The sequence below is a fragment of the Castor canadensis genome, chromosome 17 (assembly GCF_047511655.1).
Source record: "Castor canadensis chromosome 17, mCasCan1.hap1v2, whole genome shotgun sequence".
NCBI lineage: Eukaryota > Metazoa > Chordata > Mammalia > Rodentia > Castoridae > Castor > Castor canadensis.
Window position 1 is genome coordinate 9,434,554 of NC_133402.1, and position 24,019 is coordinate 9,458,572.

Consider the following 24,019-nt stretch of genomic DNA (forward strand, 5'->3'; position numbering starts at 1 on the left):
GTTGTGGCGTGCACAGCCCAGTGACTCATCACAAAGGAAAAGCCTTGGGACTTTCCCCAGGACTGGAACAGAAACCCCATGAGGCTCATCCCTAGTCACTCTTCCTCATCCCCTTCCCAAGTTCCTGACTCCGAAGGTGGTTTCCTCTCTCCAAAGATCGCTGCTGAGCGATCAAGCGCAGTCCCAGCCATGCGCACCAAGCCCTCACACCTGGCCTCTGTCCTGCCTCCCCGGCTCCTTGACAAACGTCATCATCGCCCACCTCATGTTCCCTACACCCCCACTCTTGTCCCTGTACCCTCTGTTACTTTCAGCCCCGGAACCAATTCCCACAAACAGGACACGTACCGTTGTCGGTCTCTGGAGAGCCTGTGCTCCCCCAGGCTCCGGGAGAAGCTTCCTTCCCTACTTACTCCTGGTTCCAATCCCTGGCCGTGTCACTCCCATCCTGGCGTCGTTCTCCCACAGCTGCGGCTTTTCCTGTGTGTCTTGGCTGTCACCGTCCCTCTGTGAGTCTCTTTCCTCTTCTCATTCAATCCAGTCCAGTCACTGGATTGCAGAGCTTAATGCTCCACCATAATTTTCCCTCGTCTTAATTCATCACACCTGCAAAGACCTGATTTCCAAGTAAGGCCTCATCCCGATGTCCTGGGGGACTAGCGTTCTGGGGAGATGCTGTCCTTCCAGCTGCCCTCCTTCAGCCCTTTATCCCAGAGACCGCACACTCACTTCCACGCGTGTACACACACGCACATGCACACACACCCCTTCCCGGGCACCCTCTTGTGGAGGGGAGAAGGGAGGAATTTGGCTGCGGGTCGGTTTTCTCTGAAGCAGGCTCAGCCACGCTGGAAGGTGCCCGGCTCCGCACAGGGCAGGTGTGTCCTCTTTCCTCCGACGTCACGGGGACAGATGGCAGACAAGCGCTCGAGCTGGCTTGCCCGGCAATGCTACAGTGACAGAGGTGGCCAGGCCACAGATGTCAGAGGAAGACATGGAGGCGCAGGGAGGAACAGAGATCCCCTGAGGCCACACAGGGCGCCTTAGGCCAGAGCGAGACCTGGAATTTGAAGCCCTCGAGTCTCAGCACCAAGGTCTGTGTAGTTCTACAGCACTGGAAATGCACACGCATACACACTTGCACACACGTGCACACGCATGCACTCATACACACCTGCTCATACACACTCACACACGCACAAATTTACACTTACGTCCACACTCGCACACATGCACCGTTGTACACATACATGTGCACATATGCACACGCTCGAACGTTCACACTTGGCCCCAGGCCTGGCCAGGGCGCTCCCTCACCTATTACACTTCCCGCCACTTGGTGACCCATTTCCTGTGAGGTGACAGGAGATGCAGTCAGAATTTCCACTCAAGCCTCTCCCCTGTACAAATTTCCGGTGGCCAGGCTAATAGTGACTGTGACCTCAGCAGCTGCAAGCAACACTCACAGCGCCCTTGCAGTCCTCAAGGTCAGAGTGCAAAGCGATTTTCATGGGGCAAAATCATGGTGACAGCAGGGCTGGTTCCCTTTGGAGGCCCCGGGAGAATCCATTCCACAGCCCCTCCCTCCTTCCTCAGCTTGTGACCCTTCATACAGTGTCTTCTGTCACATCGGCCCTCTGCCTCCCTCCTAGAAGCAGCTCTGTGACTGTAGGACCCGCCTGGATAATCTCAAGCCCCCATTCCATCTGCAAAGTTCCTTTTGCCAGGGGAAGTGGCATTTTCAGGTTCGGGGATGAAGGCGGGGACATTCTGAGGGGTCATTATTTAGCCTCATGCACCCCCAATTCTCCCTCACCCCACCATTCTCCTGTCCTCCCTGCAGCTCGCTCTCCACGCTGTCCATCAGGGTCTGGCCAGTCATTGGTGGGAACGGCCTCTGCCTCCCCCCTCCCCGCAGTCACCATCCATCACTGCAGCCCTGGGAACCAACAGTGACCCAGCACCCCCTGGGCTATGGTGCCAGGTGGCCTCTCCACTTAATCCCAGCTCAATCTGACCCCTGGGCAGCTGGAGCAGGGGCAGTGCTGGGGGGCCAAGGGGACTCCCCCAGCTGTATGTAGGCGCCCCTCCCTCCACAGACAGTGCCCACAGACCAGGTCCTCTTCCCCTGGCCTCACAGCCACCCAGCTCATCGGAATTTGGAGCCCTGTTTTCAGCAGCTGACCTCTGCGGAGGACTCACCATGAGTCAGCCTGTGCCAAGCACGTCCCCAACTCTGCTAATTGAACAGTAACAACAAAACCCCTCCCTCGAGGTTGGCTGTTACGATCCCACTGTACAGGTGGGGAGACTGAGGCTCAGAGGATTGGCACTCAAACCCACCATTGGAGAGGCAGGCCGAAGGCAGGACAGAGGCCCCAGCACAGAGAAGGGACCCTCAGTGGGCACTTCGAGGTGGGCAAGATGCAGTGGGCAGAGGAGGGACAGGGGAGTGTGCTCACCTGGGGGACAGCTGGGGCAATGGCAGGGGACAGGAGCCATCCTTAGTTTTCTCTGAGAGTGACAGAGGAAGATGGATGCACACCAAAACATCGGGGCATCGCGTGGTCATGCATGTGTGATGGTGACCGTGAGTGAGGTGACTTGGTGCTGACTCGGTGCACACGCCCACGGACATGTGCTGTCAGAAAAAATGATGAAAGCATCCAAAACAGGCTCAGCACCCCCAGGTCCCGCCTGACACCCTCTGGGTTACCTTGGCCTTCTCTCTCCTCCAAGCTATTTAAGTTGTACACACCTGGCTGCAGTGGTCCCCATCCCAGACACGCAAATGGACACAGTTGGTCACTGCCCTATGGACGGACCTGTCCTGCACCACCTGTAAAATCATTGCAGCTTTTTTTTTTTTTTTTGGTGGCATGGGGGTTTGAACTCAGGACCTTCACCTTGAGCCACTCCACCAGCCCTTTTTGATGATGGGTTTTTTCAAGACAGGATCTCGAAAACTATTTGCCCAGGCTGGCTTTGAGCCTGGATCCTCCTGATCTCCGCCTCCTGAGTAGCTGGGATTACAGGTGTGAGCCCCCAGCGCCTGGCTATTGCAGTGTCCTTTACACCGGAGCTGACATCCTATTAGTTCCCTCATTAACTAATGACTTAAAATCTTTGACAGGTATTCGTTTTATTCCTGTTTGAACCATGAATTTACCTTTTAAAAAAGTGATCCTTGAAGCTGCGTGCCAGTGGCTCACACCTTCAATCCTAGCACTTCGGAGGCTGAGATGGGGAGGATTGTGGTTTGAGGCCAGCCCATCAAATAGTTCTTGAGACCCCATCTCCAAAACAACCAGAGCAAAATGGACTGGAGGTGCAGCTCAAGTGGTAAAGTTCCTGCTTCGCAAGCGGGAAGACCTGAATTCAAAACTTCAGTCCCAAGGAAGTTTTTTCACAAAGGAAAAAAATAAGATTCTTGAAAAATACCCATTTGCTGCCTCCCCTAGGGTGGTGTGAAGTTCCCCCTGGTACTTTTTTTTTTTTGACAGGGTCTCACTGTACAGCCCAGGCTGGCCTTGAACTCATGACCCTCTTGCCTGTGTCTCACAAGTGCTGGGATTACAGGTGTATAGCACCATGCCCAGATTTTTTTCTTTTGGTGCTGACCCTGACCAAGGGCCTTGCACATTCGATGCAAGCGCTCTATCCCTGAACTACAGCTCCAGCCCTTTTGAATTTTTTTCTTCGGCAGTACTGGGGTTTGAACTCGGGACCTTTTGCTTGCTAGGGAGGCGCTCTACCACTTGAGCCCCCAGCCCTCTTTGCTTTGGTTATTTTTGAGATGGGGTCTCCTATTTATGCCCACACTAGCTTGGGCTGTGATCTCTACCTACTTGCTTCCCAGGTAGCTGGGATGACAGGTGTGCACCACCAAGCCCAGATTTTTATTGGTTGAGATGGGGGTGGTCTCATGAACTTTTTGGGGATTAGCTAGGATTACAGGTGTGAGCCACTGCACCCAGCTTTTGAATTTTTTTTTTAACTTTGAGTCAAGGTCTTGCTATGTAGTCCAGGTTGGCCTAGAACTCAAAATTCTCCTGCTTCAAACTTCCAAGTGCTGGGATTACAGGTGTGAACCACCATGCCCTGCCCATGTACCTATCATCTTTTCTGCACACCTTGCGCACACTTCATCTTCCCCACTCGCCTGGGAGGCAGGTGAGTCCATGACCCCCATTTAACAGGTGGGAAAACTAAGGATTACGGAGGGGAAAAGATCAGCAACACAGCCAGGATTGGAGCCCAGTAGTCTGACTCCTGGACCTCGGGGTTCCCTTACTATACAAGCCAATGGGATTTGTGGGAACCCTAGACACAGCTTCCTGTACCCAGAAGTCCTGTGGGGACAAGTGTCCTCCAGGTGGGGTGATTCTCCCATCAACATGGTAAAGCAAGCACCCAGGCCACTCTGGGTGGGCGTGAGGGCTCCCTGCGGGGCCTGAGTGTGGTCACCTCCTCTGCAGCCAGGTGTCCCCTCAGACACCCCGCAGCATGGGTTGTCTACTCAAGGTCAGAGCAGGCGGGCACAGGACAAGGGCTCCTAACAGCTAGGCCCGAGGAGACGCTGGGTACACAATGAGACAGGCGGGAGACAACCAATCCTACTGTGTGCAAGGCCCTTCGCCTGCACCCTCCTACAGCATCCTCTTCAGAGAGGCAGGTCCTGCCTCATCTCTGTAGGACAGAAAAAGAACCTGACACTCAGAGAGGTTAAGCAACTTGTCCAAGCTCACAGAGCACAGCAGAAATTTATTTATTTGCGGGACTGGAGTTTGAACTCAGGTCTTTGCACTTGCAAAGCAGGAGCTCTACCACCAGGGCCACACCTCCAGTCCATTCTGTTCTGGTTATTTCGGAGATGGTGGGCTCAAGAACTATTTGCTGGGCTGGCCTTGAACTGTGGTCCTCCTGATCTCAGCCTCCCAAGTAGCTGGGATTATAGGCCTGAGCCCAACTTACAGCTGGAATTTGAACCCAGGTCAGTGTCTCTCAGGTCTGAGCCAGAATCAAGCTGCCTTACCCAGGCAGGAAGTGGGGTCACTCCAATCCCAGCCAGAGCCCCAAGGGGACTCTGCGTCAGCCAGCAGTGGGGGACACTGGCTCCTCACTTCCCACCTGGAGATGCTGGCTGTCCCATCCGTGGAGCCGGAGCAGCCGACCCACCCCTGCCCTCTCTCCAGGAGAGATTTGGGGTCACCTTATCTTTCCAATCAGAGGCAGTTGTGTTGTATCTTAGCCTTGGTCTCTCCCACACTCTGAACCCTGATCCCCCACCATGCAGAGCCAGACTGCGAGTCAAGTCACTTGGTGCCAAAGCCCTTGTGGTCCTGCCTCAGCAAGGGACAAGCAAGGCACAAGCTGGGGACGAGGCTGCGCCTTGCTGCTCCTTCTGGTCCCCGCCTGCTCCAAACACCCACAGAGGCTGCCCTGTGTCCAGCTGGGCAGACTCTTTCCCAGCATCCCTTGCAGCCGACAGGGGCCAGGTGATTAAAGTCTCCCAGCGGGCTGCTCCAGGCTCCCCATGCGCCCTGAGGGGGGGGGGGTTCGGCCTCTTCCTGCATTATTTCCTTCTCATTTTCCCTGCAGGGGAGTTGGAGCACAGGCCTTGGTGGAGCTCAGACTTGGACCCTGAGGACACAGGTGATAGTTTGGGGGTGGCAGAGCCACAAGACAGGATGTTACTGTCTCAAGACTATCTCAGAAATACCCATCACACAAAAAGGGCTGGTGGAGTGGCTCAAGGTGTAGGCCCTGAGTTCAAGCCCCAGAACCGCAACAATAAATAACTAAATACAAAAATAAAACAAGCATGAGGTCCTGGGTTTAATCCCCAGTATCGTAACAAGTAAATAAACTCTACAGGGGAAGCAGTCCAATCTTATTTAGCAGTCACTGTGGGCTGGCTGAGTGGTAACAGAATCACCACGTCTGTTCATCTCAACTCCTGACGATCACAAAATTCATCTGTGACTCACTGTACCCTGGTGAAGGCACCACACACTCCCCGCGTGCTCACTTAAGTGTATCCTGCTCACTCCTGCCCCAGGGCCTTAGCACAGGCTCCATCTGGGACACTTCCTTTTCCTTCCTCTCTTCATTTCATCACCTCCTACCATCCGCTCAAGAAGTCCCCGGTGCCCACCCTGCCTAGGGTGGAGCCCCTGTCATGGAGCCCCTGCTGTGCACCCCAAAACCTACATGAACTTTCTCCTGGGTGCTATGATTAAATCTCGTTAGGAGCTGGGTTCAACAGCTCACGCCTGTAATCCCAGTTACACAGGAGGTGGCAATCGGGAGGACTGCAGGTCAAGACTAGCCTAGGTAAAAGAAGTTCAGAAACGCCATCTCAACCAACGGCTGAGTGTGGTGGCACACACCTGTCATCCTAGCTACTCAGGGAAGCACAAATAGGAGGACTGAGATCCAGGCTGGCTGCGTATAAAACGAGATCCTATCTCAAAAATAACCAAAGCAAAAAGGGCTGGCAGGGTGGCTCAGGTGGTGGAATGCCCTACTAGCAAGCACGAAGCCTCAAGTTTAAAACCCCAATACCACAAATAAATAAATAAATAAAAATAAAATCCCATTGGGGCATCTAGTAATCTATCTCCAAGATACAAAAACACCGACATACAGGTTTCTCGTTGCAGTACTACTAGTAATAGTGAAATAGAGTTTTGGTGGGGGGTTGTGGTACTGGGGTTTGAACCCGGGGCCTCATGCTTCCTAGGCAGGCACTCTACCACTTGAACCATTCTGCCAGCCCTGGCTTGTATTGGGTATTTTCAAGATAGGGTCTCATGAACTATTTGCCCTGGCTGTCGGATAGCTGCACCTGACTAGTAGTATAGAGAAAACATCCACCAAGAAAGATCTGGCTGAATGATTATAGTGCAGCCATGCAGAGGAGTACTATGAGGCTGCAAAAAGGAACAAGGAAGTTCGAATACAATGGAGTGATCTTCAGGATAGCTGGTTAAAAGTTAAAAAAAAAAAAGTTAAAAAAAAAAAGCACCAATAACAAAATCCAAGGTGCAGAACTGTGTGTGCAAAGCATGCCTCCTTCCGAATATGTGTGTGGTATACAGCTGCTCACATTTCCAAAAAGACACGTTGGAAGAACAAAGCAAAAATGTTACCTTTGGTGGGGGAAGGAAATTGGTGATGGGGACAAGTGTGGAAGGTAGGCTTTTCAGAGTAGATTTTGTCTATTTGGGTTTGGGTTTTTGTTTGGTTGGTTACTTGTTTGCTTTTTGTCCTTGATTTTACTTAATTATTTTGTAAAATATTTACATTTATAAAATTCAAACTTTAGCTGGGTGCCAGTGGCTCACACCTGTAATCCTAGCTACTTGGGAGACTGAAATTGGGAGGATCCAGGTTCGAGGCCAGCACAGGCAAATTGTGAGACCCCCCCCCCATCTCCAAAATAACCAGAGCATCATGGACTGGAGGTGTGGCTCAAGTGGTAGAGCTCCTGTTTTGCAAGGGTAAAGCCTTGAGTTCAAACCCCAGTCCACCAAAAAAATAAAAATAAAAAAAACTTTAAAACAAGATACAGAGGTCAGGATTGGTGTCACCTGTTTATAATCCCAGCACTCGGGACACTGAAGCAGGAGGATTAGAGGTCAGATTATGCTATGTAGTAATACCCTGGGTCAAAAAGCAAACAAATTTATCATCTTCAGTTTGATAAAGACCAGCTGTGATAGTAGTTGCACTGCTGACCGAGTAGCAATGAGCACCCAACGTCTACATCATGGTCTCTGCCTCCCATTTTTTCATCCACAGGAACATTGGAGAAATGGCGGATCCCACCGGGAAAATGTGTCAGATAAACCTGGGCCGTGTCGTCGCGGAGGAATGAAGGTGGCTGTCAGAGGCTGCTGAGTTTGTGTTAGAAGTTGAGGACCCAGGGCGAGGAACCCCCATTTCCCTGTACCGGGCCTGAGCACTTTGATGAACTCCCCAACCCTGACAGCAAGCCTGCTGCGAGGGTGCGTTCGCTGTACAGCTGAGGAAACTGAGTCACTCGATGACTAAGAAAATTGCCCAGCCTGGGGCAGCGGGTGGCGGCTGAGGCAGCCTGGCCTGGAGTCCCAGCCCTCGACTGTCTTCCAAGCCACTTCTTCAATTAATGTAGGGCGTCCAGCATCAAAGCAGAAAAGGGAAAGAAAGGGAACCCCCAAGGCGTGACCGAGCCAGCGTGGGTGGGTTCAGGACCGCGGACAGCAGCCCACCTTCCCGCCATTCCTTAATCTGTGCTGGCACCAGCCCAGCAGCAGTGGGAACTGAGCCACCTGGGACTTGCTCGGTCCCACATCTTGGTCGGCTGCAGGTGACTCCCACGTTCCCAGGTTCCCCATCAGCCACACCTCATGACCCCCTACCCTGCTCGAGGCCACCAGACTTTCCTCAAAACCGTCACTCACGGTAAGAATCACCATTTAGTGCCTTAAAACACTGAGCCAGGAGGAATGGACCTTCCCAATTCCCAGATGGGGAAACTGAGTCTCAGCCAGGTACCGAGCTACCAAGCTCACACCCCTGGGAAGCGCCTGGGCCCTGTATCTGCGTCCTCGTTTCTCCTCTGCTCCTTCCTCTTGTTGGCTCAGCCTCCTTGGGAGGGTGTGTGGGTGCCAGGGGCTGTGTAGAGAACTGAGTCACCTCATTTTGTGTGTGCGTCATCTGCCCAGCTGCAGCTGGCACTGGGAGCAGTGTCTGGCAGAATGGATAAGGGACAAGAAGACAGCTTCTCCCAGTGACAAAGCAGCCAGCTCTCCAGGGCACCTTGCCTGCCCTCCACCCCAGCTGGCCCTCCAGTGCATCTGACCAGTCTCTCTCCAGGAGAGGCCAGGAACCCGTCCCCATCCCCAACCCCCCCCCCCCGCAAGAGGGCACTGCTGAGACCAGGCCACTGCGGGTCCCACCTGGACTGTGGGAACCACGCCCCACCCCCACCTGCTTCCTCCCTCCTCTTCCTCCATCACCTGCTGCAGGGCAGAGGCAGCTGGGCCTGGAACACACAAGACTGGGGACAAAGTAGGAAATCCCTGTCTCCAAAAAAAAAAAAATAAATAATAATAATAATAATAATAATAAGGTGAGACCTCATGTTAGGCCAAGGCTGGGCGGAGACTGACTGAGGATCCCACAGTTTGTACAGGGCGAGGGGTAAAAAGAAGAGAATGGGTATAGATGGGAGATCGGTGAGCAAAGGATGGAGCACCGGATGGACTTTGTCTCTTGATTTCAGCCGATCAACCACAGACGGTATACTTAGGAGACAATGGGGAAGACAGGCATTTTACAGGCTCTTCCCAAATGATCTGAGGCCAGGGGTTTGCAGTAGAATAACCCAAGAATAACCCAGCAGGGGCCAGCTAGGCACTGTGGAGACAGAGCTCCACCCAGAGGAAGTGTCACTTGTCTCAAAAGGTTGCCCTGGACATAAAGAGAGACCCTGTCTCCAACATAACCAGAGAAAAAAAGGCTGCAAGTGTGGCTCAAGTGGTAGAAAGCTTGCCCAGCAAGCGTGAAGCACCAAGTTCAAACCCCAGTAGTGCCAAAAAAAAAAAAAATTGCTCAAAGCACTGAGAGGCAGAGGCAGAACTGCGAGTGGGAGACAGCCTGGGGGACATAGGGAAACCCTGTCTCCAAAAAAAAAACACCTGGCTCATTATCACAGCAGGTAGGGAGGACATGTTTGCACCTCGGCACCTTGGGCAGCAGTGGCTCCCAAGAACAGGACGGCTGCCCCTGCCCCTGAGGGGGGTGGCACGTTCATTGTTGAACTACTATGTCCCTCACTGTCGTGCATATAGGAGGGAAATGGAGGGTTCTGGGGCCAAACCCTGCCTCTGACATATGCCTGTGAGCTTTGGCAAATCACATTTCTGCAGCATGCCTCAGTTTCCCCATCTGTCAAATGAGAACAACGCTGTCTACCTGACAGGGTTGTGGTGAAGGTGACAGGCCCCAGCATGTCACAGGCACTGAAGAAACAGCAGTGTGTTTGTTGTTTGTTTGTTTCCTGTGCTGAAGGAACCCAGGCACGGCAGTTCTGATCACTGTGTGAGGCAGTATTTAGGGGTTGCTTGGGTCCTTTTTACTTTTCCTTTCACTTATAATTTGTCTATGTGGCGGTGCTGAGGTTTGAACTCAGGGCTTCGTGCTTGTGAAGCAGATGCTGTCCCACCCGAGCCTCACTGCCAGCTCTTTCGCTCTGGTTTTTTGGAGACGGGGTGTGTGTGGGGGGGGGTCTCACTTTTTGCCTGGCGGGCCTGCACCAGATCCTACTACTTATGCTTCTCACTATAGCTGGAATGGCAGGCATCTGCCACCACTCCCAGCTTTTTCTGTTGAGATGGGGTCTCAAGAACTTTTTTTGGCCAGGCTTGGGGAGAACCTTGATTCTCCCCATCTCAGCCTCCCCAGTACCTCCGATCACAGGCACGAGCACATTGCCTTTGCACCGGTAATATTTTTCATCTCATCAACAATCCAGCCACATAAGTGTTCACATTTTCCTGTTTTTAGAGTGGAAGACACTGAGATACACATCCTGCTTTTTCACTTTTTATTTATGAAGCAGATCGGGATCCCCCACATTTTGGGGGATGATGCTGGGCACCTGGGGTGTTTGTTTGCACCAGGCTATTTACATATAATTTCCATAATACCATACCTTCCCCCGCTGGAAGTGGCCACGCCAGTGGTCTGCAGCATATTTAAGGGTCATACAGCCATCGCCACAGCAGATTTGAGAAAATGATCCCTATAATCCATGGCACTGCTCTCGGGGGTTGGGTAGGTCTGAGTCTCATGGCTTCTCTCATGGCAGAAGGTACAGCCATGGAGCTGCCACCTCCCAACTGCACCACTGGGGAGGGGCCAAGAACCTGCTCTGGGGTGCCTGTCACTGGCACCATAAGCCACCAGGTGGCCCAACAGCCACTGTAGTCACGTGGAGCGCATCTTCAGAGAAAGGCACCTGCAGACCTCACTGCGACATTCTCTAAATCACTGGTGACCTGCCCCAAGCAGGGAGGGAGGGGGATTCAGGATGTACTTGGTGATTGTGAAAGTCGCCACAAGGGCTGTCCAGGGGAAGTGACAGACTGACAGGCCCTGGGACAGAAGGCAGCAAAGTAGAGAAACTGAGAATGGTCCTGAGGTGTCAGACTCAGCCACTGGGAGCCTGGGTGCCATTTACTGAACTGGGGCAGGTAGGCCAGAGGTAAAAGAATCGCAAGTTCACTTGCACACAGGAGTAAACTGAGCTCAGCTCACCTGCCCCTGCCTGCGAGCCCTGTAGCCTGCAGTCAGCAGCTCTGGGGCTGGTGGCCTCCCAGCCTGATAAGAGGGTCAGGAAAACCCAACTTGGGCAGGTGGGCTGTGAGGGTCCCAGGGGAGTACGCGGTAGGAAGTCTGTCCCCAGGACCTTTGGGGCAGTGACATGTTCCTCTTTTGGCTGCAGATTCTTCCTGCTCACACCCACGGGGGACATTCCAGCTCAGGGAGGACCTGACATGAACCCAGGAGGCAGGGACCACCTGGAAGTCCCCCCAGCATGCACACACACACAGGAAAGAGCAGGATGGTGGAGGGGCTTTCCAGGTTGTAGCGAGAAGAGGGATTCTGGTGGTGGAGGGAACTGAACATGCTCCCCAAGCTGGAAACCCTCCGTACCTCCCAGGTCACGTTGTCAAGCCTTCTCACCCCTGAGGCTTGGCCTGTCCTGTGACCCCTCATATCTGGCCACTTTTCCCAGGCCCCTGGCCTCCTCAGTTCTCCCTGAAGTCTCTGCACAAACCGTTCCTTCCCTGTGGAATGTTCTATCTAAGGCTGGCTTCTTTTATTTGTTTATCTTGAGACAGGGTCATGATACATAGCTCAGCCTGGCCTTGAACTCAAGATCCTCCTGCCTCACCCTTCTGAGCGCTGGGATATAGGCCATGTGCCAGTATGCCCAGCTCCAAGATTGGTTTCCTGGCATCCTTGAAGCTTCAGCTCTGTCCCCAGAGGGTCCCTTCCTGATCTCCTCCCTAACACAGCCCTGCCAGCTGGTCACCATCACTCCTCACAGCATTCACCCCTCTCTGACATGGCTTGCTACAAAGCCAGCTACATGGTGGCTGTAATGTGGTCACGGTCAGGGCTGTACCCAGGACTTGACATATGCTTCCTGAATGGCTGAAGAGAGATTCTAGGGATGGGTTCAGGCTGTGCCTGGGCCTGCCTGGAAGGAGGCCTCAGGAGACTGTGGGGACCCTCAGGGGTCACCAGCTGCTCCAGGGTGGGACCCTCTTGAGGCTATTTTTGGTCTGTTTTCCAGAGGGAACTTGGCTCTCGATGTGTTTTTGTGACAGCATATCTGGATGTCCCCAGGTCCAGAGCTCTGCTATAGCTTGGTGGGCGTGGTGGCTAGCTGGTGGCTAACTGGTGGCTGACAGATGACAAGAGACGTGCAGGCTCCTGGGATCAGCTGCTTCCAGGTGGCTTGGCTCCTGTTGGGCACCGCCCAAGGCAGCAGACATAGGGTGGGTGAGTCCCTTGGTGGAGGGGCACAAGGCAGGGGGGATAGGCAGAAGTGGGGTGAGCAGAAAGTCAGGGCCCACAGCTACTGGAGGCTGTGTCCTGACCTTCCTCCCCACTCTTGAACTGGGCTGGTGTTCACTTATCAGGAGTCTCCACAGGAAGAAATCCCCGGAGACCCAGTGGTCCAGTCACACTGGGGAGGGGCTGTGCCTCCCACCTGGGTCTGGCGGGAGTGGCCAGGTCACTGCTAGACACAGACTTGCATTTACCGTGCACCGATGACAGGTGTCTTAAGGCGGAGAGGCAAAAGCCTTGCATTCAGACACTCAGTGACTAGGGCTGGGGGGGACGTCCCTTTTTTTTGATCCTTTGTTCCTGCCGTAATTCCTTTGCTTTTAACAGATTTTTTGTTATTTGTTTTTGGTGGTACCCAGGGCCTCCGGCTTGCTGAGCAAGGGTTTTGCACTAACTTTCCTGAGACTAGCCTTGACTCCAAGATCCTCCTGCCGCCTCCTCCTCCCGAGTATCTGGGATTACAGGTGTGGCCATCACACCTGGCTGCTTCTAACAACTATTTACAGAGAATCCAGTGTCCTGAGTTACACAGCAGGCAGACACTGGGTCCTGGCCCTTGCGGTCCCAGAGGCTGGGGGGTGGAGGGGGTGGCACAGGAGCTGAGGTGGGTCCCAGCTGGGCAGAGGCCACGTGGGGTGTGGAAACAGGACAGGACAGGTGAATTCTTGGGGCAGAGTCTTGAGGTGTATAGAAGTCTGCAAAGAGGGTGAGGGAATGCCAGGCGTGGGAACAGCTAGCATAAAGGCTGAGGGATGGGAGAAGACGGGAGGAGCCTGAGGATGCAGGGCTTTGACAGAGGCAGGGAGGGAGGGGACAGGACAGCAGGGCAGATGGAGAAGCTGAGGGTGGCCTCAGTGGCCCCAAGGCTCTGAGCTGGAACTGGGGACCTAGAGATGAGGCCTGCCTGAGCCTCTCACTCCTCTCCAGCCTCCCAGCTAGGACCTGTCAGAACCTGCTGCAGACAGCTCCCCAGTGCCAGTCCCTCCCTCAGCGGTCAGAGCAGCAGGACAGGCTGGGCAGGGACCCAAGATGGGGAGTTCCTCCTGAGCACCAGGACTCAGAGAGCCTCAGGGATCCCAGCTCTGCCGGGATGGGTTCCCAGTTTCTCTCTCTCTCTCTTTTTCCTGGTGGTACTAGAATTTGAACTCGGGACCTCATGATGCTTACTAAGCAGGCACTCTGCTGCTTGAACCATACCCCCAGCCCTTCTTGCTCTAGGCTATGTTTTAAATAAGGTCTCACTTTTTGCACAGACCAGCCTCAAACCTTGATCCTCTTACCTATGGCCTGCCTCCCACATAGCTGGGATGACAGGTGTGCACCACCACACCCAGCTTTATTGGTTGAGATGGAGTCTTGCAAACTTTTTGCTTGGCTGGCCTTGAACTGCAATCCTCCCCATCTCCACCTCCAAAGTTGCTGGGATTACAGACTTGAGCCACCACACGCAGCCCAGGTTCCTGTTTGCATGCATGTTCCTCACAGACAGAGTTCTAAGCAAGTGCTCAGTTGGCCATGTTCCAAGCCCAGGACATGCATGGGGAAACTGAGGCTCAAACTTGGAGCTGAGCTGGGACGAAGCCTGTGTGGCTCAGAGCATGTCCCAGGTGGGGTGGTCGGTCTGGTCCTAGGCAGGGGCCACTCAGGAGGATGGCAATGGTACCCACCCTTCCGAGGGGGTACCCCCATCTCTGGTCGTGGTATTTCATGTGTGGTCTGTCTCACTGGGCCACCTGAGGCAGGCACTCCTCTGGCCCCATGGGTGGCTGTGCTGTCATCAGGCTTCTCCACCACCAGGAAGCCCAGCATTGGCAGGGGTCAAGACACCACACACGTGAGCAGCTGGCCGGGACACAGGCTCTGAGGGTGGGTACAGTGTCTCAAGTGTGCCCTTGTCATCTGTCCCCTCACACACACAGGCCAGGTTCCATTCCAGTCCTGACACCACCTTCCCTTCCAGAAGCTCGCCCTTCCTGGAGTGAGACTCAAGGGCACAGTCTTGTGGGATCCTGAGACCCGAGGACCCCATCTCTCATGTCCCTAAGCACAGCCTCAGAGACAGCCCTGGGCTGGTGCCGGGATCTCAGTTCCCGAGCAGAAACTCTGCCTGTTTTCCTCCTCTCCCAGGAACTTCCCTGTTATCTTATGATCTTACATATTTTATTATTTTTATATATTATATGTTCTCTGTATAATATAGTCTTTTTTTTTTTTTTGGCGGTACTGGGGTTTGAACTCGGGGCCTACACCTTGAGTCACTCCACCAGCCCTTTTTGTGCTGGGTTTTTTCGAGATGGGTCTCATGAACTGCTTGCCCAGGCAGGTGCTCTACCACTTGAGCCATGTCCCAAGACCCCGAAGTTAGCTTTTAGCACTCACCTCTTCCCGAATGCCATCCATGATCCTGACGTGCTTTCTGGAAAGAGCCGGGGGCTGTGCTGAGGGCGGATGGTGGTGTTAAGTGCCGGCCTCGCTGGCTGTGGGTTTCAGATGATCCGTTTCCATCTGAGTTCTGTGAGGTGCTGGAAAGTAGGTTTCAAGGTGCACTTTCAAGTGAGAAAGGCAAGGACCAGACGGCACGCATGGAATAGGGACATTTGTGTCTAAAGTGGAACTATGTGTAGGCACCTGTGTTTGCATAGGATATCCCAGAGAAGGGGGACAGCACACCCCGCGCCCAGCAGCCCCTCCTCTCCTTTGCTTTTCTCCCTAGGATTTCACAGCACTGCATTTCACTTTTTCGTTTTTTGGGTTTTTTTTGGCAGTATTGATGTTTGAATTCAGGGCCTTCCATTTGCTAGGCAGGTGTTCTATCACTTAAAGCCACAACCCAGCCCAATTTTTCTTTTTTTGAGACCGGGTTTTGTTATAGAGCCCAGGCTAGCTTTGGACTGGGGATCTTCCTGCCTCTGCCTGGAAGTGCTGGGATTACAGGCATGCATCACCATGCCAAGTCCGTCTTCTCCGGTATCGGGGAAGCCCCATGAGGGCGAGGGGTCTGAGTGTGCTGCTGTAAACCCAGCTCCAAGCTTGTGCCATCCAACATGGTAACCGCCAGCCATGCTGAGCAGGTGACTGAGCACCTGACAGAATTGAGGAGCACCTACATGTCGGGCTCTGACGACTTAGCCGTGTTAAGTCTGAACTGTGGTTGCTCCCTCACCAAATTCATATCCTGAATCCAAGGACCTCAGACTGTGGCTGTATTTGGAGGTAGTGTCTCTGTTTACAGAGGTGACTGGTGGCCCTGATCGATGTGAGAAAAGGAAGACACCAGGGCACTTGTGCAGAGACCATGTGAGGACATGGCAAGAAGGTGGCCATCTGTGGCCATCTGTGTGCCAAGGAAAGAGGTCTCAGGAGAAACCAGCCCTGCCCACACCTGACCCTGGACATCGCCCCGAGAACTGTAGTGGAAGTCTGTGCTCTTTTGTTTTGGCAGTCCCAGAAGACTACTTCAAAATGAAAATGAGGTAAAATATCCCACTCAAAATTTTTATGTTGGGACTCCCAACACCAAAGTGAATAATAATTTTATATTGACTCCATATTCTGGGTTCAGATACAGGGATAAAGAAAATACATTGTTAGGGAAGGGGACGTGCTAGTGTGCTTGCCTAAAAGCAAGGTCCTGAGTTCAAACTCCACACAACAAAAGGAAAAAACACATCAGCAAGACTAAATTCACCTGTAGTTCTTCACTTGTTTAAATGCAGCACTGGAAAATGTAAAAATTCACACCTCTCTCGTCCCATTTCTTTTGTTTTTATAAAGAATTTTCAGTAAGATATATTCATTATATGGGGTAGGGGGTCTCAGAGTGACAGTTCCGACTCAACACATTTCTTTTGGACATCACTAGCCTAGCACATAGCAGCGTTCAAAATTATCTGTTGGATAAATGAGAGCCAGGTGTGGCTACATCTCCCGTAGTCTTAGCTACTGGAGAGGCTGAGGCAGGAGAACTGCTTCAGCTCATGAATTTCAGACCAGCCTGGACTGCAAGTGAGACCCTATCTCAAAAAATAAATAAAAGGCAGGTATGGCAGTGCACATGTGTATTTCCAGCACCGGGGAGGCTAAGGCAGGAGGATTGAAATTCAAGGCCAGACTGGCTTACACAGTGAGACCCTCTCACAGTAATGAAATAAATAAAATGTGTCTTATGAAAATCTTGCCATTTAAAAGTAGATTGACTGAAGTTGGCATGGTGGTGCAGGCCTGTGTCATCCAAGCACTCAGGAGGCTGAGGCAGGAGGATGCCAGGTCTAAGTGAGCTCGAGGGCAAAAGTATTGAAACGCTGTTGCAAAAAACAAAATACAAAAACAAACCTGGGCTGGAGGCGTGCCAGCAGTGGCAGCGCTGCCCAGCAAACTCAAGGCCCTGAGTTCAAACCCCAGTACCACAAAAAGGAAGGGGCAGCTAGGGGCAGGGCTAACGGTAGAGCCCGTCCCTCACAAGTACAAGGTCCTGGTTCTGCTCCCAGAACAAACATAAAGAAACAGCATGCCTGCCACAGGGATGGGCCACCAGGTACCCTCGGCACACGAGTGTCAGCCTGAGAGCCCAGTGTCTGGCTTGTCCCTCGCCAAGTCCTGGCATGGGCTCCATCCCAGACGAGGCCCAGGGATACCCCTCAGTGTCCACGACTTCATGTCCTCTCTATGTCCCCTTGAGTGGCTTGGAATATGGAATATTCCAATATGGAAGGGCTGGTCCCCTGGGTGGGCTATTTTGGGAGGTTTTGAGACGTCTAGGAGTTGGAGGCACAGCTGAAGGAACTGGGTCATTGTGGGACTCTCTCCCTCTGTCCCTCTGTCCCTCTGTCCCTCTGTCCCTCTCTCCTTCTCTCCCTCTCTCCCTCTCTCCCTCTGTCCCTCTGTCCCTCTCCCTCTCTCCCTCTGTCCCTCTGTCCCTCTCTCCCTCTGTCCCTCTCTCCCTCTCTCTCCATGAGGTGAAGAACCTCCTCTCCAGCAAGCTCCCACCGCCATGATGTCTTTGCCAAGAGCCTGGGCCCCAGCAACCATGCCAAGCCCTCTAACCCCATGAGGAAAGCAAACCCTTCCTCTTTTCAGTCCTGCAGGAACTTTGGCCACAGCTGTGAATAATAGAAGCAAGGCTGCCACAGCACCCCCACCCCAAAACATCAACTGTGGCAATCGTTTTGTTTCACGCACGCACACACACACTCCAATCCTGATTACTGTGAAGCAAATTCCTAAGAGTACATCACTTCCTCTGTAAACACAATGTGTGTCGCTAAAAAGGAAGCCCTTTATTGCAACCATAACACAAAGCCATTTTCACACCAAAGAAAACAAAAAAAAGAAATTTTTTTTTTTGGTGGGACTTAGGTTTGAACTCAGAACTTCCTGCTTGGGAAGCATGTGCTCTACCACTTGAACCACACCTCCAGCCCATTTTGCTCTGGTTATTTTGGAAGTGGGGTCTTGAGAACAATTTGCCCAGGCTGGCCTCGAACTGCAATCCTCCTGATCTCAGCCTCCCAAGTAGTCAGGATTAGAGGCATGAGGCACCAACATTCAGCCAAAAGACATCTTAAGATCATTCAAAATGCACTTGATGTGGGGACAGGAAATTTAAAAAATAGTTCACGCATTCAAATCAACATCCACACCAGGTCTTCACCTTGAAATTCATTCATATTTTCCTCAACTGTCTTTTAACGTAAATTCTAGAGTATTCCAGCGGCCCCACCCATCACCACCAGTATCTATCACACAAATTACTACAGAATTTGATGGCTTCAAAGATCAAGAATTTTTGATCTCATGCTTTGTGTGGGTCAGGGATCTGTGGGGTTCTTCCACAGCTTAGGGTCCCTCAGGTGGCAATGCAGGTGGTGGCCAGGGTTGTGGTCTCTGCCCTGGGCTGTGTGGAAGGAGGCCTCCAGCTCACGTGGTAGATGCTAGTGGGCTGCTGGACGGAGGGTGTCAGGTCCTCGCTGGCCACTGGGGAGGCCACCCTCAGCTCCCTGCCGCCAGGGCATCTCCAATGCGGCAACTCAGATTTGAACACTGCATCATCAGAGCTCACAAAGAAGAGAGCGAGGCCCTCAGCATGGTGGGACTCACTGGCGCAGTTGTGATGGTCACCTGTGGAAGGGATGCAGCTCAGTGGCGAGCACTCGCCTGGCTCTGTGTCCAGCAACATGAAATAAACCCCAGTGTGCTGGGCACCGCCTCAGAGCTCTGAGCCCGGCCGTCTGCGTGGGGCCATCTCCCCAGGTGATGCTGGGGACCTCAGGGACAGAGCTGCTGAATCAGAAGGACCCTGCTCTCAGCATCTTGAGTTCTACATTTCATCTCATCTGTTGACGGAGCTCTTAAGAATTCCAAGGTGAGGACAGTGGTTTTAACTGACAGTAAAAAAAGAATTATTTGGAGAGCTTTAAAAAATAGCAAGCCTGAGGCTCTACCTGAGACCACCCCAGCCCCAGGTATGGGGTTTTTGAGCCACGTTATTTAGGGTTTTGTGTTTTTTTCTTTTTTTTTTTTGCGGTGGGGGGTTGCAGGGGAGAGATAGGGTCTCTCTATGTTGCCCAGGCTGACCTCGAACTCTCAATCCTCCTGCCTCAGTCTCTTGAGTACTGGGATCACAGGTGTGTACCACTATGCCCGGCTCAGGGGATATTTTTAAAGCTCCTGGAGTGACTCCAGTGTACACCAGGGCTGATGACCCCTGGGCTAGGAGAACACTGTTCCTGGGTAAGTCCCTTCACCTGACCACAGTGATCACAACACCAGTGCTCACTGGGGTGTAACTAACCCAATGGGCCCTGCGTAGGTGCCATGACTCGCTGTCCCCTTCTCACAGGTGAGGAAGCTGAGGCACAGGGAGGACTGACCTAGGGTCACCCCACGTGGTGACTTTAAAATATATCCACAGTCGGGGGCTTAGCTCAGTGGGAGAGCATTTGCCCAGCATGTGCAAGGCTCTGGGTTCCACAGGGAAGGGAAGGGAAGGGAAGGGAAGGGAAGGGAAGGGAAGGGAAGGGAAGGGAAGGGAAGAGAAGGGAAGGGAAGGGAAGGGCCAGCAGCCCACAGGAGTCACCCTGGGAGACGTTGGAGGACATGATTGCTGAATCTCTTAGCAAGGTGAAGCAGCTCTTCCATCCTACACTGAGGCTCAGAGAAGGTAACTAAGCGTCCCAAGGCTGCACAGCTGGGAAGTGGCAGAGGTGGGCTTGGACACAGCTGAGGTCCCTTGCCTGTGGTGGTCCCCAAGCCTACAGCTCCAGCTGCATTCTCTGTCCCCTCTTGGTTGTGACGCCCCCAGGCCTGGCTCCAGAGAGGAGGGCTCTCTGTGCTCAGGCTCAGCTGTGGATAAAAGTCCTGAATGGGCTTTGGGAATAATGCCTGTGTGACCACAAAGTGACCCCAGGCTGGGAATGGTGGCTGTCAATAATGCATGACCCCTGGGAACCCTGAAAGTAATCTCTCAGTGGAGGGGAGGCCAGGCCCCCTCCCCAACCTCTCCTCAGCCTTGGAGTAGAGTAAGATTGGGGGTCAATCCTGCTTGCACTCACTCAGCTCAACGAGCAGACTTCACCCTGGACAATCTACCTTCCCCCACCCCCACTTCCCTCCTTTTCCTTCCTTCCAGTACTGAAATTTGAACTCAGGGCCTCACACTTGCTAGGCTGTCGCTCTACCACTCGAGCCACTCTGCCAGCCCAGGTGAATCTATCTTACACCTCGGGGCTGGAAAAGAAGCCCACTGGTGATTAAGGAAATGCAAATCTATCTTTCAGTTAGCAAGACCTTTATACTCAATTGGCAAAAACTGAAAACTCCTAGTACCTGAAAATGTGACCTGGTTGGAAACAGGGTCTTCGGATGGGGCGTGTGGAGTAGGGGCCCAAAGCTGATGACTGGTGAGTATGTCACCGTCATACATAGAAAAGTACTATCTGGCCCATAAAAATAAGCAATCTGAGGCCAGGCATGGGGTACATGCCTGTAATTCAAGCTACTTGACAGGCAGAGATTGGGAGGATCCAGACTGGAGGCCAGCCCCTGGCAAAAAATTTAACAAGACTCAAAAAACAAGCAGGGCGTGGTGGTTCGTATCTGCAATCCTAGCTACTCTGCAGGCACAGGTAGGAGGATCTCGGTCCAAGGCTGGCTCTGGGTAAAAACTTGAGGCCCCATTCAAAAAACAACTAAAGTGAAAAAGGCAGGGGGTGTGAGTCAAGCAGCAGAGGACCTGCCTACCAAGCACAAGGCAAGTTCAAAGCCAAACGAAAAGGAACTGAGACTCCAAAACACAGAAAACACCACATTCTGGCTCATGAGTGCATGTGCGTTAACTGCCCACGATCCTGGAACCCAGGCCAGCCTTCTCTAAGGTGAGGAGGCTGGGCCAGCCTTTGAAAGATGCCGAAGTCCATTAGCAGCAAGCGTGGCCTCCCCTAGAGAGAACTGCTGCCTGTCACCGGCAAATGACAGACCCTCTGTGTCTCAGCAGAATTCACCAGTGGTCCTCATCTCTCTCTCCAGAAACTCCCCGGTGCCCAGGCAATTTTCATGTTGTTTTTAGGCCTGGAACCCTGTGGGGACACCCCCGGAGCAGACACCCGCCCAGCCTGGTGGCCATGGGCTAGGCAGGGAGGTCCAGCTGCAGGGCAGCACCCCAAGCCTGCCTGGACCTCTCCACCCCCAGCCCCGGCAAGCCCCTTCTTGTCCCAGCCCCTCTAGCACCCTGGGGACGTGGACATGGGGCGAGGCCGGCACAGGGCAGGCCCAGCTGGGCCCCAGCAGGCTCCAGGCTGCTAGTGAGCTCACCCCTCACCTTTAATTATCTTGTTGGCGAATGAACATCTGAGAGCCTCCAGCCCATGACACAGGGAGGAGGACCCTGGGGATGCTGGGCCAGATGTCAGCATGGAAGGAGGTGGCAGGGGCCCAGAGAGAGGAAATGGGCTGGGGGAGGGGAGCTGTACTTCCTGCCTCTTTGTGGGGGAGAAAGAGCTGGAACTGAGGCAAGCAGTGGCGTCCAGGTTATGGGTGCACTACGTATGGTCCACCATGTGGGCTTGACTGCAGGGAGGGCACCTGCTGCCTTTGTCCCTAGAGCAGGTGACTTACCCCTCACTGCAAAAAGTGTGGTCCCCAGACCATCAGCTCCGTCTGGGACTTGTGAGGACAGTAGGACCTGGGTCCCAGACCTACTGGTGCAGAAGCTGCATTGTAACACGCTCCCCAGGTGACGCGGGGCACATGCCACCAGGTGCCTCAGTTTCCTCCCCTGTAGAATGAGGGTTAAAATGAGTTTAGAGCTTAGAACGCTTTCAGGACATGATAAATGCCATATAGTGTTCACAACTATTTTTATTGTCATTCGGTATTATTGACACCATTATTTGAATATTCTGGGCAAGATAGTGGCTGCTGCCAGCCTCCCCCAGGCAACCCCGCACACCTCTCCACATCTGCAGAAGCAGGGGACATGAAACACACCGTGAAGAGGAGGAGGAAGTCAAGGCTCCTCCGAGAGGTGCAGTAACTTGCCTGAGATCCACACGGGAAGTCTGAGTCACCCCCAAACCCATCCAGCCCTCTTATGAATGTGAACGGGGGCGTGGGATCGCTCGTGTTCTGAGCTTAACCTCACCGTCACCCCCACTGTTCAGACGAGGAGCAGTAAGGACCAGAAAGGCTAAGCAAGGCCACCCAGAAGGAAAGGCTGGATTAAAGCAGGATGGCCTGGCTCTCACGTCTAGGCCAGGCTGCCTGCCTCTCATCCCCTAAACCTTTCCTCCAAAGTGTTCCTGCCTCCCCTGCCCCATGTCGCCAGGCCTGGATCTGGGGTTCTGGGCTCCCTGCTTCTTCCAGGTTCTCACCACTAATGAGCTCTTGGCCAGCTTCAGGGAACCATAGGCCCCTGGAACTGGCTCCTTGCGCTGTGTCATCCCAAGTGTTGCCCATGGGACAGGAGCTCTGACGGTAGGTGATGGGCGGATTCCAAGCAGGAGTTGTTCAGAGATGCTGGGCCACACCTCTTGGGCAGCTGGCCCGAGGCCTGGCTTCCTTCTGTTTCTCTGTGCCCCATTCCTGCTTAGCTCCTGGGCCTGGCCTCTTTCCTGGCTAGGGTGCGGCAGCGCCAGAGTGGAGCAGTGCAGTCTGATTCTTCATTCAAGTTACCTTTATTCAGCACCTACTGTATGCCAGGTATTGTCATGCAGACACCCAGCAGTGAACGGCACAGAACTGGTCCTGGGGGACAAGGACCAAAAGTTAAACATATGCCCTCAAAAATGTGTAATTCCAGCCAATTCACACCTGTAACCCCAGCTATTCAGGAGGCAGCGATCAGGAGGATCACAGTTCAAAGCCAGCCCAGACAAATAGTTCACAAAACCCTATGTCAAAAATACCCAACACAAAAAAGAGCTGGCAGAGTGGCAGCTCAAGGTGAGTTCAACCCTAGCACTGCAAAAAAAAAAAAAAAAAAAAGATAATTCCATAATAGTCAGGAGAGAATAAGGAAGCGGACCACCATTGGGTGGGGGATCAGGGAGATCCTCCAGAGCAAGAAGCCTGAAAGCAAGATGTGAAGGATGAAGTGGAAGAACGGTCCAGCTGGAGGAAATCCCATGGGGCAAAACCCAGAAAGCCCAGCAGAGCCGACTGATGGGAGGGTGAGAGTTCCTGTTTCTCCTCGGTTTTGTGAGCTGGGCCTTCCAGAGGGTTCTGCTTGAGGCCCCACAGGCCCCCGCTCCCAGGACCTCCACCTGCCCCTCCTGTCTTCCCAGGGCCTGAACCGCAGGAGGCTTGAAGGACCCACCCTCTTACCTGTCTTGCTGCCCCAGCTGGCGTCCTCTTGCTGGGCTGCCTTCTTGGTGAAAAAGAGCGAGTTCCTGCACCACGAGGCGCGTCTGTGCTTCCAGGCAGATACTTCTGGCCTCAAATCCTGCGCCACCGGAGTAGGAGGTGGTACTTCTGGCTTTTGGAGCCTCGAGTTTGTCATCTGTAAGGCGGGGTAATGCTTGCTTTTGGAGTTACTTTGATCAAATATGTGTTGAGCGGACAGTAAAGGACATGATACTGGGTGGGGGCCTGACCACAGGGTTATTATGTTAAAACTAACCCAGCCCCAGCCCACGGCCGAATGAGGGTTCCGAGGACAGCAACCTGGTTTGGCTGGCATCTGGCTTTTCGGGATCGACTGGCGCAGAAAAACAGGGTCGGTGATGAACGGATGGATGGCCGATAAGCGAATGAATTAGCGACTGAATGAAAGGCCAGCTCCCCTCCCAAGCAAGGTCAAGCAACTCAGAGGTGCCTTCCCCCGGCCCCTGCCCTGGAGCGCCCCGCCCCAGCTCCCAGGCGGTGTGCAACACTCCTGCCTGCTATGTACCTCAGT